The sequence below is a fragment of the Podarcis raffonei genome, chromosome 9, assembly GCF_027172205.1.
Source record: "Podarcis raffonei isolate rPodRaf1 chromosome 9, rPodRaf1.pri, whole genome shotgun sequence".
NCBI lineage: Eukaryota > Metazoa > Chordata > Lepidosauria > Squamata > Lacertidae > Podarcis > Podarcis raffonei.
The window spans coordinates 15,419,258-15,437,472 of NC_070610.1; positions in this window are offsets into that span (position 1 = coordinate 15,419,258).

Consider the following 18,215-nt stretch of genomic DNA (forward strand, 5'->3'; position numbering starts at 1 on the left):
CCCCCTAACGTCAGCACAGCTGCTTTTTAGAGTTTTTACGAACAATAAAACTTGGAGCAATACTCAAAATAACATTAAAATTAAATAGCCCAATCTACTGCAATAAGGTCAGTTTGTATCAGAACTCACAGAACTCAAATTCCCCATGCATCCTGAACTACAAATATGCAGGGGTGTGTACTTGCAACACCCCTTTCATCTGTGAAACATCAGAGGGCAAGCAATTCATATTGATGGCTCAGCGATGGGAGAATAAGACCTATGTAACTAACACCACCATTTAATCAATATGTGTATTCACAAACTGCTCAGAATACCCTGGGTACCAGAAGCTGGTAATCCAGCATTAAATGCTGTTTTATGTAAGGAGATTAGAAGCAGATGTTATTTATTTTTCAACCATGATGATTTCTTACAAAGGAAAATGGGGATGCCTTTCATAGAGCGACAAGGATATAATCAGCTGTCCAGCGAAATTCTGGCTAATCAGCAAGTGACGAGTGGCACTTGATTTAAAATCAGAAAGAGTGAATTTAATGGCGTTGATGCAAATGTTACATTCATCACAATGGACTTATAATTAATAAGGAATCTGGGGATAGGTGGACACTTGAGAAAAGCATTCTGCTTTAAAGTATAATTACTCAGGTAACCCTGAACAGTATGATGTGCCTGAGGCGCGGCGTATGGAGCAGCAGGTTCAGAACCACCAGAGGGAACAGAAGGTTTGGGAGCGAAGCAGAAGGAACCTTCCAGAAAATATCATAGAGGAGAGAAAAGCAGCCTGAAGGAATGGGTTTTCCAAATCTAAAATCAGTCTGAAACGGGACCCAACCCCCCCCTTTTCTTTCTCCAAGGGAGCATTTCTAAAATGCATTAACAAGAACACAGCTGTATAAACAAAGCTCTCTCCTTTATCAGTCCGTGACGGCAATGAATGGCCTTGGCTGTTCCAGTGGAGCAGGGATGGCACATCTGGGTCTTATCTTATGTCCTGACCACACTCTGAGGCACAGAACTAGTCCAGGGAAAGCGCCAGGAGAGTTGGTGACCTTATTACCCCAATGTAAGAGTGCTGGAACAGGAATACCCTTATATGGTCAAGAGTACAGGAAGAGGAACACCCTTTTATGGTTAAGAGTATCGGAGCAGGAACATCTGTGATGTCAACCTGCGTGTATAAGCTGACGTGGCTGGTTTCCTGGAGAAGGAGGGAGAGAGTGCCTGGAGGATATATAAGGTAAAGGTAAAGGTACCCCTGCCCGTACGGGCCAGTCTTGCCAGACTCTAGGGTTGTGCGCCCATCTCACTCAAGAGGCCGGGGGCCAGCGCTGTCCGCAGACACTTCCGGGTCACATGGCCAGCGTGACATCGCTGCTCTGGCGAGCCAGAGCCGCACACAGAAACGCCGTTTACCTTCCCGCTAGTAAGCGGTCCCTATTTATCTACTTGCACCCGGGGGTGCTTTCGAACTGCTAGGTTGGCAGGCGCTGGGACCGAGCAACTGGAGCGCACCCCACTGCGGGGATTCGAACCGCCGACCTTTCGATCGGCAAGCCCTAGGCGCTGAGGCTTTTACCCACAGCGCCACCCGCGTCCCGGAGGATATATATACTGCATGAAATCTCTCATTTCTTTGGACTTGCTGTGAGCTGACCACGCAAGTGCCTTCTGCTATCCGGAGAGCAGAATAAACTCTTTCTCCAAAGCAACCTTGGTGTCATTTGACTTCCTTTCTCCCTCCTGGGAGCAACGCAGAACCCACCACTTTAGACTGGTAAAGTCTAAGAAGGCTAACTTTTTCCACCACCACACAGTAGCATTTATTCAGCAGCTGCTAGATCTCTAGCAAGCGTTGCAGTCTAACTCATACCTGCATCCCAGGACTGTGACACCAGGTCTGAGAGACCCTAAATCCTCTCTATTGCTTGACTTCATTACTAGACTCCATCCATGCCTGTTTGGTAGGATAGAGACAAGTTTTAAATTGTATAGCTACACAACTTGTTTCTCTTGCTTCTCTCTCCCCCCTCTTTTCCCTTTCCTGTTAAATAAATCCCCATGCCTCTGAAACATTGTGTTTAAATGGAGATGGGGAAGTTTTCTCAGCATGAGGGGCAAAATCCCTTCTTGGCAACAACTTGTGGGCCACATGCCAGTGAACAGCGGTGCCAGAAGCAAAATCGGACAGGATAACAAATACTAACTTTATCTTAGTATAGTAGGCTTCTTTCTACATATACTCAAATCTTTCTCTATCCTTCTTCGGGGCAAGTGAGAAGCATTATCAAAGTTCAAGGGCACATTCAATCCAGGAGGCTGCAAAGTAGGCCTGGTAAGAGTTGTGGTCCAAGGAGACTTCTGAGGGCCAGGTAGAGAAGTCTGGAGGGTTACATTTGGCCCCTGGGCATAAATTGCATTAAATTGCTGGGCCCATGCCATCCCCTGATCATATCAGCAGCGCTGGATCCCAGGCCACTTCCAGGTGCAATTAAAGCTGTTGGGTATAACTAAACAGCTTGGGACAAAGACACTTGAAAGACCATCTTCTCTGTAGTGAATCTCCTCATCCTTTAAGACCAGCAGTTGCACCATTCTTGCACCTGGCTACCTTAGCTTCCTTTTTAAGCTGCCTCACAAATGTGAGGAAGGAAGGAAGGATAATATCTAACAAATATAGTCTCTCCTGGCATCTATTCACTTCCCAACAAGGTTTTCCTGCTGGAAAGTGACAGGATAAGTGGAATGTGGATGAGCCTTCAAACTAAATTGTATACAGTGGTACCTTGGGTTAAAGTACTTAATTCGTTCTGGAGGTCCGTTCTTAAACTGAAACTGTTCTTACTCTAAAGCACCACTTTAGCTAATGGGGCCTCCTGCTACTGCCACACTGCTGGAGCACGATTTCTGTTCTCATCCTGAAGCAAAGTTCTTAACCTGAAGCACTATTTCTGGGTTAGCGGAGTCTGTAACCTGAAGCGTATGTAACCTGAAGCGTATGTAACCCGAGGTACCACTGTATATACTTGCTTGGGAGTAAGTCCCAATGAACTTATACCTCAGGAAATATGCGTATTTTGGGAGCTACATCATGGTTTGTAGTTTACTCGTCCTAAATAAGAACAGGTCTCAGACCGCCCCAGGAGCTTATTAATGCATATATTCTATGACTGCAGCAAACAGATTGCAAATGAGAAATTACAGCATACTGAATGTGTAAGTAACTTTATTTTATTGTTTCAGATCACAGCAGAAATGCTAAAGAGGTGAGGTGGGGCACCAAACAAAAATTAAGTCTTTTTACTTAATGCACTCTCGTCTCTTTGGTAATATAAGGCTTCCCACTGCTAAGCAGTATGTTTTCAAGTATTGCAAGGGAAAATAAGGACACAAAAAGCTTATATGCTTCCAACTGCTAAATTAGCAGTATAAATAGAACCGTTAGAATTATATATACACAGCTATTTACCAACATATGGAAGGTGCACTGCTGTCTTTTACAGGAAATATTGTGAACATAATGGGACAAACTAAGCTGCTAAAAGTAGTTTGTTTCTGTTTTTAAAGTCTTCAGCAATTATCCAGATACCTTGCCAAACAGCAGAGCTTTCTGCTGAGGTAACATGCACAATCCTATGCATGTTTACTCAGGAGTATGTACCACTGTGAGCAATAGAAGTTGGTAAGCTTACATACAATGACAGCTTTAATAGCCTGGGCCAGCCCTATCATTAGGTGAGAGAAATGGCTGCCTCAGGAAAACAGGGGCTGCCCTACACTCAGATACACTCAGATACAGTTGAGAATACTGTCCCAATGCCAGTGCTGAAGTAACATTTAACTCACTAAAAGTCCCATTGAATTTCCTACATTTAATGGAAATATGCAGCTTTTTGCCCTTTATGTCTCAGGCTAAAAAGTCCACTTGTTAAGTGGCATAACTGGTTAAAAATGTTCAGTCACAGTAATCGAAATTTTGTATTTGTTTAGGGTTGAGTCACACATGCGCACAATTTGCTTTCTCTATGCCAACACCTGACAAATGGTGATGTTCCCCTCAATGCATAAAGAGAACTGAAAAGCCTAAAACTTACTTTTCACATGGATTTCAGTGGAACCCAGGTACAGTGGTACCTAAGGTTACATACGCTTCAGGTTACAGACTCCGCTAACCCAGAAATAGTGCTTCAGGTTAAGAACTTTGCTTCAGGATGAGAACAGAAATCGTACTCCCACAGTGCGGCGGCAGCGTGAGGCCCCATTAGCTAAAGTGGTGCTTCAGATTAAGAACAGTTTCAGGTTAAGATCAGACCTCCAGAACGAATTAAGTACTTAACCCGAGGTGCCACTGTACAACTAACTTAGACATGGATCCATCGTAAGAGCCAGTATGGCATTTCCACATATTCAGATATTTGCTTGATGTTGTGGTCATTCAGCTTTTCCAAATTATTGGATTATTGATGATTGAGCTGAAGAGCCACCTTGAACCAAAATAAGGTAGAAATGAGATTTCTAGGGAACACTGTGGGATAAGTGAGCATTTGCAGAGATTAAAATAAAAATAGTAGAGGGGTGTGCAATGGTTGGTGTGCACTGACTATGAAACATTTCCCACACAATTATGGATATCATTAAGGCCATATCCACACTGCATGTTTAAAGCACTATGGTGCAATTTAAGTAATAATGGCTTTCCCCAAAGAATTCTGGGAGTTGTAGCTTGTTAAAGGAGAACTCTCAGGAGACCTTTATTCCCACCATCAAGCTAGAATTTGAAGAGGTCCCTGGGAAGAAGAACTGCTACTCTGGGAACTGTAGCTCTGGGAGAATAGGGGTCTCCTACCAACTTTCAACACCTTTAATAAACAACAGCCCAGAATTCTTTGGGAAAAGCCACGACTGTCTAAAACATTATCATAGGGCTGTAAATTTATATGAATGTGGCCTTAGGGCATCACAGTAATAATAATAATAATAATAATAAGAAGAAGAAGAAGAAGAAGAAGAAGAAGAAGAAGAAGAAGAAGAAGAAGTTGTTATTATTTATACCCCGCCCATCTGGCTGGGCTTCCCAGCCACTCGGGGCGGCTTCCAAAAAATATTAAAATACTGTAATACATCAAACATTAAAAGCTTCCCTAAACAGGGCTGCCTTCAGATGTCTTCTGAAAGTCTAGTAGTTGTTGTTCTCTTTGACATCTGGTGGGAGGGCGTTCCACAGGGAGGGCGCCACTACCGAGAAGGCCCTCTGCCTGGTTCCCTGGTTCCCTGTAACTTGGCTTCTCGCAGTGACGGAACCGCCAGAAGGCCCTCGGTGCTGGACCTCAGTGTCCGGGTAGAACGATGGGGGTGGAGACGCTCCTTCAGATATACTGGACTGAGGCCATTTAGGGCTTTAAAGGTCAGCACCAACACTTTGAATTTTGCTCGGAAACATACTGGGAGCCAATATAGGTCTTTCAAGACCAGAGTTATACGGTCTCGGCAGCCACTCCCAGTCACCAGTCTGGCTGCCACATTATGGATTAGTTGTAGTTTCTGGGTCACTTTCAAAGGTAGCCCCACGTAGAGCGCATTGCAGTAGTCCAAGCGGGAGAAAACCAGAGCATGCACCACTCTGGCGAGGCAGTCCGCAGGCAGATAGTGTCTCAGCCTGCGTACCAGATGGAGCTGGTAGACAGCTGCCCTGGACACGGATTTGACCTGTGCCAAAGTTAGTCCCAGTTTTCTGAGATGCTAAATTTTAATATTCTGGGGCACAGCCCTAGACCAAAGTAAGTACTTTCTCCACTATTGTTTTTAGCAGAAGGAAATGAAGTGTGCGCTTCACCCTCCCACTAAAAATAGCAAGGCACAAATGTGCTCAGTTTAGGCAAGACTGCACTCCATTCTTCACTAATATCCATTTTTAATCTATTACTTCAAAAGAAAGTAATCACATACATTAGAAGCACAGGATGAGATTACAAATAAAAGCAAGGTGTGAAGATGTTTTGAAAATATTCTTTGAAGTTTATTTAACCTGGTATGTCAGCACCAAATCTCTATTCCATAAACTTTGGCTCAGGTATGGTTTAGAATCACTCCTGCTACAAACTAATTCCTCCAAGACTGGGCCTATGCAAACACATCATAAATGCTGTGCGAAGCCTGTCAATTGCGGTTAGACACTGTAATTGCTGTGCACATTGAGGTCAAAGTTGCTTTTAGCAGAGGGCTTGTGAAGAGTATTCTGTTGTCTGCCCCAAAACATGCAACACCTCCCAAGCAGATGAACTCTCAAGCTAACTCCCCATCAATAGCTGCATCACTTTTCACTTATTCAGCTCCCTGCTAAACCCTTTGAGACAGCTCAAGCTGAATGTACACTTTGAGCCAAATAAGTGTATGCTCTTATTTAGATGTGTGCAGATCTAAAAGGGATCAGGGAAAATAAGACAGTGTGCAGAGAATATCACATCACGCCAAACGAAAGGGCAACCTTTGAGAAATGATCTTTTCGAGCAGCCAGCTGGACAAAACATCAGATGGAGATATGTATTTCTCTTTCAAGCCAGTAGTCCCTTTATGGGATGACAGATGGTGCAAGTGATAGCAAGCATGTGTGTGACCTTGTCTTTATCAGTTAATCCCAGGGTGGTAGCGTCTCACTCTCACTCTTCACAGCATCCATAGTCTTTTCAGAACAAACCCACCGGTGCAAGCAGTTAAACCTTTTCTTCTGATAAGTACAAATGCATTTTGGGTCCCCCCCCCACTCCATTTATATGCTTTGGATGCCCCAAGACACAAAAATCCAAATTATCCCCTAACTATATATGCAATAAAAAGCAAAATGGTCATTGCCTATTTTCAATAAGACTAGCAAAACTGTTTTCCTTATATTGGTAATTAATAGTCCAATGATTAATCATATCAGTTATACATCTTGTTTAATGCCAGAAAAGTTTAGTTTTTCAGTTTGATCTGACGGTTTCACTATATAAAGAAATGAATACAAAGAGTTGTAATATATATGTGTGTCTAACGGGTGGGAGACTAACCTTCCAGTCCTTTCCCCCCCTAAACAAACAATTATTGTTTTTGATGGTGGACTATATATTTCTGATCAAATCCTTGGAATACTTGAAAGAAGTAACATAATGAAAGAGGGAGAGAGAGAGAGAACGAGAACGAGAATGAGAACAAGAACAAGAGGATATGTACCAGAGTGGGAACACCCACCTGCAAAATCTACAAACATTTCCAAGCAGGGAGCCTTAGGTCTGGGGGACAAATGTGGTCTTCCAAGTCTCACTCTCTGGCCCTTGGAAGTCTTCTCAGGCCATGTCTTCTCCCCAGGGGAACCCTCTTTCACCAGACCACACCCTCCACTGGTCCACTTCCATAATCTCCTCTCTTTTTTTGGTCAGCCTAGAAATCTCTAACTTTTATCTTATTGAAACAACATGTAAAGCAGGTAGTTCTGTGTGATCATAGAACTGAATCATAGCCATCTTTGTATTCAACCCAGTTTCCATCAAGTGGCTACTGGTGTTCATCTGGCACAAGGCTTTAGAATTCTGACTGGTCCAGTACAGACCGTAGACAGCTTCTGAGAAGACATCTGCACAGTGAGGTTGTGAGCTAGGTGGGCATCTTAGAGTTCAATTGGTATACGTGGCAGTTGTGAGGTCATGATAGCTCAAGAAAAGGGCAAATGTGATTGTTCATACTATGGCAATCTGAAGCTCTAAGGAAAACAAGACTGTCTTGTAAGTATATTTTATTTAGGAGCTGAAAGCTTTTTCAGTTTTCCTCAGAGAAAAGGAAAATACTCTTAAGAACAAGAAGATCCCTGCTGAAAATCCGGCCTTACCAACAAGGCAAAGGAGCTGTCCAAGGTCCAATGGGTTTTTGAAAGCAGGGGAGCTTTCCAGCAACAGATTTCTAGAAAATGTGGCAGGAGAACAGTGGTTGCTGTATCAACTATGGTTAACCCTAAACTAAAGAGCTTTATATCTGGCTTTGCTGTCCCAACTCTTCCTGGCACATCATAGACCTAAAACAGAGCACAGTGAAGTCTGCCTTCCTCCTCAAGAGTATGTCTCAGTGATGGGACACCATTTGCTTCCAGGTGAACACTGCGCTTTCGTTTCTCAACTTCCACTTGGACACTGTCACAGAACCATAGAAAGATGCCTCATACCAAGATCCATCTAGCTCAAAATTGTCTATACTGACTGGCCATGACTTTCCAGGATTCCACACAGGAGATGCTGGGAACTGAATCTGGAAGGCAGATGCTCTACCAATGAACTATGGCCCTTGCCATCATATCTGATCCTCGGGGTACTCATGAATTGTCCAGAGGTGAGGGTGGAATGCTTGGGCCTGTGGCCTCCTTAGACAGAGATATGTTCCTTGGAGATAATCTTGGGGAGGGGTTCTCAGTAACTTCCTTGAACTTCAAAGATACTGGGCCCAGCAATAATGTCAAGCTCTTATTTAATTACAGGCTGGTCCTAGCAGGAAAGCAGTGAGACTTGACATCCTGTTGACAACAATAGCCCAGCATATCGCCAAGCACCTCTCCTTTCAATTCTAACCCCTTTACGTGTCACATCTAGATTTCATCCCATCGGGCTTAAGTAAACTCTCAAAATATGGGCTGAATAGTAAACTATACTTCAAATTGTAATTCTATGGCTAGCATAAGAGGCCGGTCTCGTGCCTGAGCCATTGCCTGACAGTCTGTATAAATGTCAGACAACGTTTGATCATTGTATTGTGCTAACCTGGGCAAAATACAATCTTATCTTTCCGTATACAGCTCTGCTGAGGTCTCCCTCCCCCCCCCCTTTTTTTTTTACAAAGGATGATTTCTCAGGACTGAGCTCACATCAAACCAAACCAAACCAAACTGCCTAGAGTAAATGAGCAATTTCCACAGAAAGCTCTAGGAGAAATAACAAATGATGAAGATCCTGCTGTCAGCTGGACATTAAATATGCTATGATGATACTGTTAACCACTTGGTACTCTTTGAACAATGCAGGAGCCTCATGAGGCAGCTTCAAGCTGGGGGTTTTTTTTGGGGGGGAGGGGAGACAGAGCTAAGATAAGTGGACCATTTTTGCTTAAGTATTCTGCTGTTCAGATTCCAGAGTAAGCTACTTTAAAAAGTACTCTGGTTGCCTGCTTCAAACATGTCTGTATTGTGTTATATATTCCTCTAAGTTTGCCAACCAGCAATATTTTGCTGGTCTGGTTGATAAAACCATAGTGCACCCAGATAACCAGCACTGGAGGTCTGCAAAGCCTTTGGGTACCGCATTCTACCATATTCCTCCACTGTAGTCATCAGGTATTATGCTGCGGAATGACTAGAAAAGTAAAAGTAATCCTTCTGAGACTGGAGATAGTCATAGCCTCAGTGGTACAGGAACTGATTAACACCCAAACGTTTAGTGGTATATCATTTGCATCTGTAATTTTTACACTGTAATTTTTTTTACACTTTAAATTTTAAATTTACACTGTCATTTTTTACAACCAGAAATGTTGCTGTCTAAGCCACAATACTGAATAAAGCACTTCTTCTATCAACAAGCAGTACTCTATTTCCCCCCCTAAAATACAAACATAAAAAATGAACATAGCTCACATTTCTGCAATTTTATCCTTGCTTTGCCAATACATAGTGAATACAATTCAATTCTTATTGAATTTATTGCATCCTTGCCTGCTCTCTTTCCCTCTAATTGAGTTGGTAAGTTTAAACAAGGTGGTATATTCATACACTTTGTTTTCTCATTCAGCTAGTGTGGGAATGCTTTACTATTCTCCAGCATTTGACATATACTGTGCTGGTAGGAAATCATCCTGATCATCGGGTTATATAACTTTAGTATGGGTTAATAAGCATATTATTGGACCCAGTAGAAACTGGATTTCCAATTGCTGTGTCATTTTTTTCTGGTGGAGCTTTTTGGCTGCTGTAGATTTAGAGGGTTGGTGGTGTAGATTTCCAGTACATAGGTTTAGTAAAGGTAAAGGGACCCCTGACCATTAGATCCAGTCGTGGCCGACTTTGGGGTTGCGATGCTCATCTCGCTTTATTGGCCGAGGGAGCTGACGTACAGCTTCCAGGTCACGTGGCCAGCATGACAAACCCGCTTCTGGCAAACCAGAGCAGTGCATGGAAATGCCATTTACCTTCCAGCCAGAGCGGTACCTATTTATCTACTTGCACTTTGACGTGCTAGGTTGGCAGGAGCAGGGACTGAGAGATGGGAGCTCACCCCATCGCGGGGATTTGAACCACCGACCTTCTGATCGGCAAGTCCTAGGCTCTGTGGTTTAACCCACAGCACCACCCGCGTTCCTTTCATAGGTTTACATGTATCTTATTTTTCTATTTTATGTCATTTGGTTTCCTGTAAAGCACCATCTTGTTTCAGTAAAATAACCTATAACCTATAGTGAGTATTCTGAAATTCTTGGTAAACTTTGGGAGGCTATGGGTATAAAATCAGTACCCAGATTATCCCCCTTACCCTTACTGCATATCTTCAGGAGAAGTAAAGGCTAAGGATTAAACCCTACCCAAATCTGCAGTTCAGTCCTTGAGACAGTTGGATGGTGCCTCATACCCCTCCTTCTGGCAACTCCTGCAGGCAAGCTGGCGCCAGACACATTGCTCTGCTTTCCTTTGGGAACATCAGTGAGGCTGAGAGTGGGGTCTTGTCGTCTGGGCATCTCAGAACTTCCATACATAATGCCCAGGCTTGTGCCCCAGAGAGGTGACTTTGGTGGTTGACTTCATTCCCAGAGGCACACTCCATTGTTTCTCTCTCTCTTTCTTTTAATTTTTTTTATTATTATTATTATTATTATTATTATTATTATTATTTTCTTTAATAAAAAACCCATAAAATATAATAATATTACAATAACAAATCAATTGCATTTCCTCTGCCAAGCTTGTGACTTCCCTCCCTCCCTTCAACTGGTTTCCCATTTCCTGGAAATTTATATGCGCATTTCAGCTGCCAGTTTCTGTCCTTCGATATATATCAAGTCCTTTTATTATCCATGGTCAGATACTTTTTTTACGTTCTGTTGCAGGATTCATGTCAATCTTGCTAGTGTCTTCACATTTTTACAATAATCTTTCAAATGCTCAATTAATTCACTCCAATCTCTTTGGAATTTCTGGTCTCCTTGGTTTCGGATCCTCACAATCAGTTTGGCCAACTCCACATAGTCCACCATCTTCATCTGCCACTCCTCAAATGTAGGTAATTCTTGTAATTTCCACCTTTGAGCTAACAAAGTTCTTGCTGCAGTGGTAGCATACATAAATAGTCTTTGATCTACTTTTGCAATTTCTTCTCCCATCAGCCTGAGCAAAAATGCTTCCAGTTCTTTGGGGAAAGTATATTTTAGCAACACTCCATTGTCTCTCAATGTGATGCCAATGTAAGATTATCTCACACTTATACCACCATCTGCATCTGTCTGACAGTGACAGTGACACTAGAACTCTTCTTTGTGGTAACTACATCAACATATGGTGACAACAATGCATTTTTATCTCTATAAATACATCAGATAGATAAAAAATGCATTGTTGCCATTTCAGAACCAAGTGAAGACAGCCTTGCTTTTTCAGGCTTTCTAGAGTTCTGAACCAGGGACTGCTTCAGCCAAATTGTCTATTTAGCTCAAGGTTGGGGAGCCTTTTTCAAGCCAAGGAACCACAAGCCAGTGCTGAGTGGGGCCAGAGAAAAAGTAGGCATAGCAATGAATGTTAATTTGGTAGGATTTATAAATGTTACCTTTGTACAGCAAGGATGTGGTTTGGGAGAGTCCCAAGGGCAAGACAGAGTGGCCTAGAGGTCCACGTTTGGCCCCTGAACCTGAGGTTCCCCATCTCTGGCTCGTTTGCTGATTATTAAAATCATAATAACAATAACGATCAATTCTTCGAGAATTTCATGTTGCATCTTGCCCTGGTGAAGGTCAAGGAAGCGTGAGCTATATATATTTTAACCAATAATGCATAACAACATGCATTCAGTTGTGAGCAGTTGCTGAGGTGCTTGCTCTACATACCACATGCATAAGTTGATTGCTGGCTGAGAGAAACATTCCACTGTGGAACTCATTCACCTCTCCCTTAATAGTATAGCAGGCCCAATAATAGTTATCATCTGAACCAATTTGCATCCTGGCTCCTAGCACATTTGGAATCAACAAGTTGCTTGCTGAATGGCAGCTTTACAAAACTTTAAAACCTTTAAGCTTTTACAAATGTGTTTCACCGCCCCTTCTTTTGTTATGGACATGTCACTTAGCTTGCATAAGATCATAGTCATAAACTACCCGCCAGTCCCTTTTCCCCTCTGTTCATAAAGGTCTTTATTTCCAACAGACCTTGCTTATTCACGGCCCTCATTGCAGCCTGAGATTTGGTGTGGCTTTTATCACCCCTCGAGTGCTGCAATTTCTGTCAGCTCAGTGTAGCCAGAAGCCAACATAACATTTTGGCAGAGAGTTTAGAGTAACAATGACCTTAAACAACTTTGCAATTTAAATACAGATTAACAGCATAATGGATTGCTCATGGGGAACCTTTTTGCTTTGTTTCTTTTCCTTTCCTTTTTTGCTTAAAAAACAATAACAACCTGCGGCATCCACATGCATTGTTAATAAAAAGTACTTCAAAAAAACATTTGAAAGATGAAACTGGGGTACCCTCTAGGTATTAAAGAGGTGAACTCATGATAAAGGCCTAAGAAAATTCTCAATTGAGCAGACTCTTACTCAGGAATGAATTGTTGTTAGTCCTGGTTATAGTTCAGTGACTGTAGTTCAGGAATGGTGAACTTGTAGCCCTCTAGATGTTGTTGGATTACAGTTCCCATCGACCTCAGTGAGTACAGCCAATATGGCATGCATTAAGTTGTATGTTGTAGTAAAGCAACTGTGGAGGACCACAGCTTCCTTTTTCTGCTCTCGGCCATGTTTCACAGGTTGCCATTGAAGTCAAAAGTAAATTCCTAAGTGATGCAGGAGGACAAGAGATGTGTCAGGACCTTGCTGATACAGCTATCGATGTTGTTGTTGTTGTTGTTGTTATTTTGTTGTTGTTCAACAAAAGCCTTCTGCCACACATTTCACCAGTGGCTAGCTTGATGGAAACAGCAGACCATCAGTTGCATCTATGGAAAATAGTGGATTTCAAGTTGAGGATCATGAGGGCAGGGGGAAATAAAAATATCAGGCGCCAATTCAATGTTTAAAGCACTTCACATTATCTCTTCAATTCATTAAGTAGTTTCACTTCTTCACAGGGACGCGGGTGGCACTGTGGTCTAAACCACTGAGCCTCTTGGGCGTGCTGATCAGAAGGTCATTGGTTCAAATCCATGTGACGGGGTGAGCTCCCATTGCTCTGTCCGAGCTCCTACCAACCTAGCAGTTCAAAAGTGCATAGTGCAAGTATATAAATAGGTACCGCTGCGTAATAGAAACCAGAGCACATGGAAACACCGTTTACCTTTCCACTGCAGTGCTACCTATGTATCTACTTGCACTGGCGTGCTTTCGAACTGCTAGGTTGGCAAGAGCTGGGACAGAGCAACGGGAGCCACATTACCTATGGGCGAACGCTGACACACTGTTGAAGGAATTCTATATTTTTTTATTTTTTTAAGGTGAAGGAGAAGCAGTAGCAGCCCATTCGGATCTGTGAATTTGCCATCACTACAGCTCAGCAGCAAGTTCAGGGCTGTGCAAGCCAATGTAAGCCAGCACTCAACACTGTCCCAGGCCCAGCCACATTTAGATAAGCTCCAGTGGTCAGTGGTGTGCGGTCAGTGGACTAAGGGTTAGTCGCCTAAATGTTCACCTAGTCCCTGCTTCCCAAAACCTGAGAAGCTTCTGCCCGGCTTAGGGGGGAGGTGTGATGCTCAAATTGTTGTGACATCATGTGCGCTACATCACACTTCCCCAATTGTCCTTGCAAGCTATTCCCTTCCAAAAAAATTCTCTGCATACATTTGCCAGGGGTGCTGGTGATGTGCCACAGCTACACCCAGTAAAATGGGCTGCGACTGACATCGCAGCTGGGAAATAAAATGCATTTAGATTGGAATGCACCTTTATTTCCAAAGATATTTCATATACACAGATCAGTAGTTGTTTTCCTTAAGATTGAGATATCAAGATTGCTGCTAACATAAAGATGCATGCGATGAATCCATCCCCTTCCAGAAGTGACAGTTTAGCCAGAGAAATACTATAAAACAACCCTCTATGATTTATTTTATTTTAATGAGCAAAAATAGATCTTTCATCGCTCTCCAGAAGAAGTGAGAACCAGAGACCTCACTTTAGCACACACTTTTGGAAAACAAGTTGTTTCAGTTCTCTCCTCCTGTTCCCATCTATTTTTTAAAATAGAAACATTTAAAAAGCTAATGTGACATCTCTTCATCTGTGTGGAACTAATAATGCCTTCACCACAAGACAGTTGTTTTGGTACACACAGGATACTGATGTAAAATAACAGGCAAAAACATATGGAATAGTTAGCTAATGTGTGTTTTTCCTCCATGACATAATCAGGTCATTTTTTTACAAAAATGAATTTATTTACATGAAAATGGCTCGACTTTCAAATTGGAATAAAACCAACTCTGGGAGAACTGCTTAAAGTATATAACAGTCTTGAATAACAGTATCACAATGTGCCTCGGACAAATTTCTGTTACAAGTTTACTTTTCTTCCACAATGCACTAATTTGTCCCCTAACCATCCTATGGAAATCAGTCTGGTATGTGGCCCCATGTGAACTAACACATATTCAGCCAATAGAGCAAAAGCTCGGAGTCCAGGGGCCCTTCTATTTGTACTGCTATAGCTGAGGTTTTATTTGGTATTTTAAGAATTTGCTGTTTACTGGAGATTGAGTGGTTTCCCTTATCTGCACCAATGACAGGTTGTATCTGGACTGATAATAGTTCTGCAGCTGTAGTCAAACCAAATTAAATTGCCAGGGGTGGGGCAGGGGAAGTAACAATTGTTATGGCCATGGATGGCAGATAAATGGATAGAACAGCTTAGACCAGGGGTCAGCAAACTTTTTCAGCAGGGGGCCAGTTCACCGTCCCTCAGACCTTTGGGGGGGCAGACTATATTTTTTTGGGGGGGGGGAATGAACAAATTCCTGTGCCCCACAAATAACCCAGAGATGCATTTTAAATAAAAGCACACATTCGACTCATGTAAAAACACATTGATTCCCGGACCGATTGGGCCGGATCTGGCCCCCGGGTCTTAGTTTGCCTACCCATGGCTTAGACCTTGTCCTTCTGTCTGTTTGGATGTGCATCACCTGATAGCAATTGGAATTTTAACCATAAGAAGGGGAACCTGGATAGAATTATGGCATTGGTGCAAGGCAACAAAGTTCTTCTTCTTCTTCTTCTTCTTCTTCTTCTTCTTCTTCTTCTTCTTCTTCTTCTTCTTCTCCTCTCTCTCTCTCTCTCTCTCTCTCTCTCTCACACACACACACACACAAGTTTTTATGGCATCCTCAGTAAGTTCCCTAGAGACTGTGAAATACACTAACAGTAGAGACTGCCATTGTCTGTCACCATGATAGAGTATGCTGTCTGTAGCTATAAAGGGGACCAGGTTGACAAAGGCAGGGCTTTGAGGGTCCAAGACTAAACTTTCAACAGGCACAGGCAAAAGACCTATGCTTCAGCCATACAGAGGTAGGTTGGGCTAGCAAGAACACTTAGCATGGGTTGTGAGACCCTGACAGTTCTATAGACAAGGCAGGTGGCATGTGAGCTTCAACCTTCAACTTGGTTAGACATGTGCTATGGCCATCTTGAGCATGAACACCCACAGCCACATCCATGCATGCAAAAGAATTCAGCAAGGTTACACCAATCCTACCTATCTCATAATCATCATAACAATGGCATACCCTGGCCACCATAAGTGGCTGATGAATCCTCTGTTGTCAGTTGTGCTGATGGCCACATCTGCCTCACAAATGAAAATACACCCCTCCACTTACCCTTTTCTGGTAGTCACTCTGCATTTAAATGTAGCCCCATCTAGGGATTTTTATTTATTCCAACTTTCTAGCCTACTCTTAAATATATGATCTTCCCTATATGATCTTCCCTATAGATTCAAAGGCAACCAAATACCTTTTTCATTCTTTCATTTAGATGCATGCTTGAAAGGATTTGCTGCAAACTTGCCATGTCTGCAGTTTTTGATGTAAAATATTAATGCAACTGAAAATGAAACACAATTTATTAATAATCTTATAAGTGTGAGGCCAAAAAAAGCATCAAATGGTTTAATCTCTAAACTTCATCACCTAATTAGTATCTTTAACAAATAGCTGAAATTTACCTAGGTTCAAGCAACTGGAAATAACCATGCAGAGCTTCATAATGGGGGGGTACCCTCTAAAAATATGTTTAGGCATTACAAATGTCACTCCCCCCCTCTTTCCCCCCAATATAAATACCCACACTTAAAGGATGATTTTGAAATAATATTGCTTTTGATAACATGATTGTAATGGTTTGGAATCATTCTCAAAATTCCTAATCTAAGGATGACCAAACCATGGTATCTAGGCAGTCTAACTCTGGGGTCAAAAATTTGGTACCTATGGGCACCCCTGTTTCTGCCACCCATAAAATAAAAATTCATAAAAATCTCCTCAAAACTCTGTGTGAGACCGTTTGCTCTTCCTGCTCAGTTCCTCTTTGTACTGGATCAGTCCCTCTCACATTGAGCATGCTCCCTTAAACATGATCACTGAAATATACTCGGAGTCGAGAGTGGATTTCATGCTCTTTATTCAGCTCATAGCGGTGAGGAGGAATGAAAGTTTCCCCAAAGTATCTGCTTTATATACATTATTTACACAATGGGCTGCCGTGATTGGCTAATTCCGGGATTCTCCTGTAGGCCAATCAGGTTGTGGATTCACTTCCATCTGGAGCTGGATTGGGTGGCTCCTGCAGACCAATCATACTGCTGCATTGTTCTAGGACCAATCAGACTGCTGCATTCTGAATCCTATTGTTCTAGGACCAATCAGGCTGCTGCATTTTGGATCCTATTGTTCTAGGAACAATCAGACTGCTCCATTTTGGATCCTATTCAACTCAGTACATAACAATCACACTTCATTGAACACACACTCTCTCTTCCATTCTGAACAGAGGAGAGGTGCAATGCTTCTCTTTGTGAACAAACAAGCTGGTGCCCAATACTGGTGCTTTTTTCTCATTGATGTGGTGGCTGAAGTGTGTGGGGGGGGGAGGTGATGACTGTACCATCTTGTGTTTCTCTCTCTCTCTTTTTGGCTCTTTTAAAAGTGTCAGCCATTTTGCATTCTTCTGCTGTCTCACAGTGGCCATTTTGTGTTGTGCCTTGCCTCCACAGCAGCCATTTTGTAACTGACACCCATGGCCCCTTTTTAAAATCCCAAATGCCCCCCCCCCCGTCCACCTGCACTTTTGATGTCCCCTCCTCTAACCCCCGCAACAGCCATGCCCGCAAATGCCATTACATGGCATTTGGCTTTTTTCAATCCATACAAATGTACAACATCCAAGACTTTTGCACTTTCAACCAAGAGTTCCCTGTTAGGCAGAACTTCTTTTGCAGCAAAGTGTGGCTAGCAAGTCTCAAGCTGTGGACAGTTAGAGAGTTGGCTCTGCTTTACTGCCAAGCACAGGGGGCTTCCTTTTCTCCTCCAGCAGTAACTGCAGTGGTACCTCAGGTTAAGAACTCCTTCTGAAGGTCCAGTCTTAACCTGAAACTGTTCTTAACCTGAGGTACCACTTTAGCTAATGGGGCCTCCCGCTGCCACCGTGCCACCGCCGTGTGATTTCTGTTTTTATCCTGAAGCAAAGTTCTTAACCCGAGGTGCTATTTCTGGGTTAGCGGAGTCTGTAACCTGAAGTGTCTGTAACCTGAAGCATCTGTAACCCAAGGTACAAGGTACCAGCTGTATAAGAGGCCTCCTTCAGCTTTTCTCCCTTCTCAGTTTGCTAATGGATCTCCAGGCCAGCTGCTTGCCTCCTTTAACAATGCCATTTTTCAATGGAATGGAGAAGGCTGATTTGTGCTGTTGTTGTTGCAAAAAAGCAAATTGGAGACATGTTACTAGAGGATG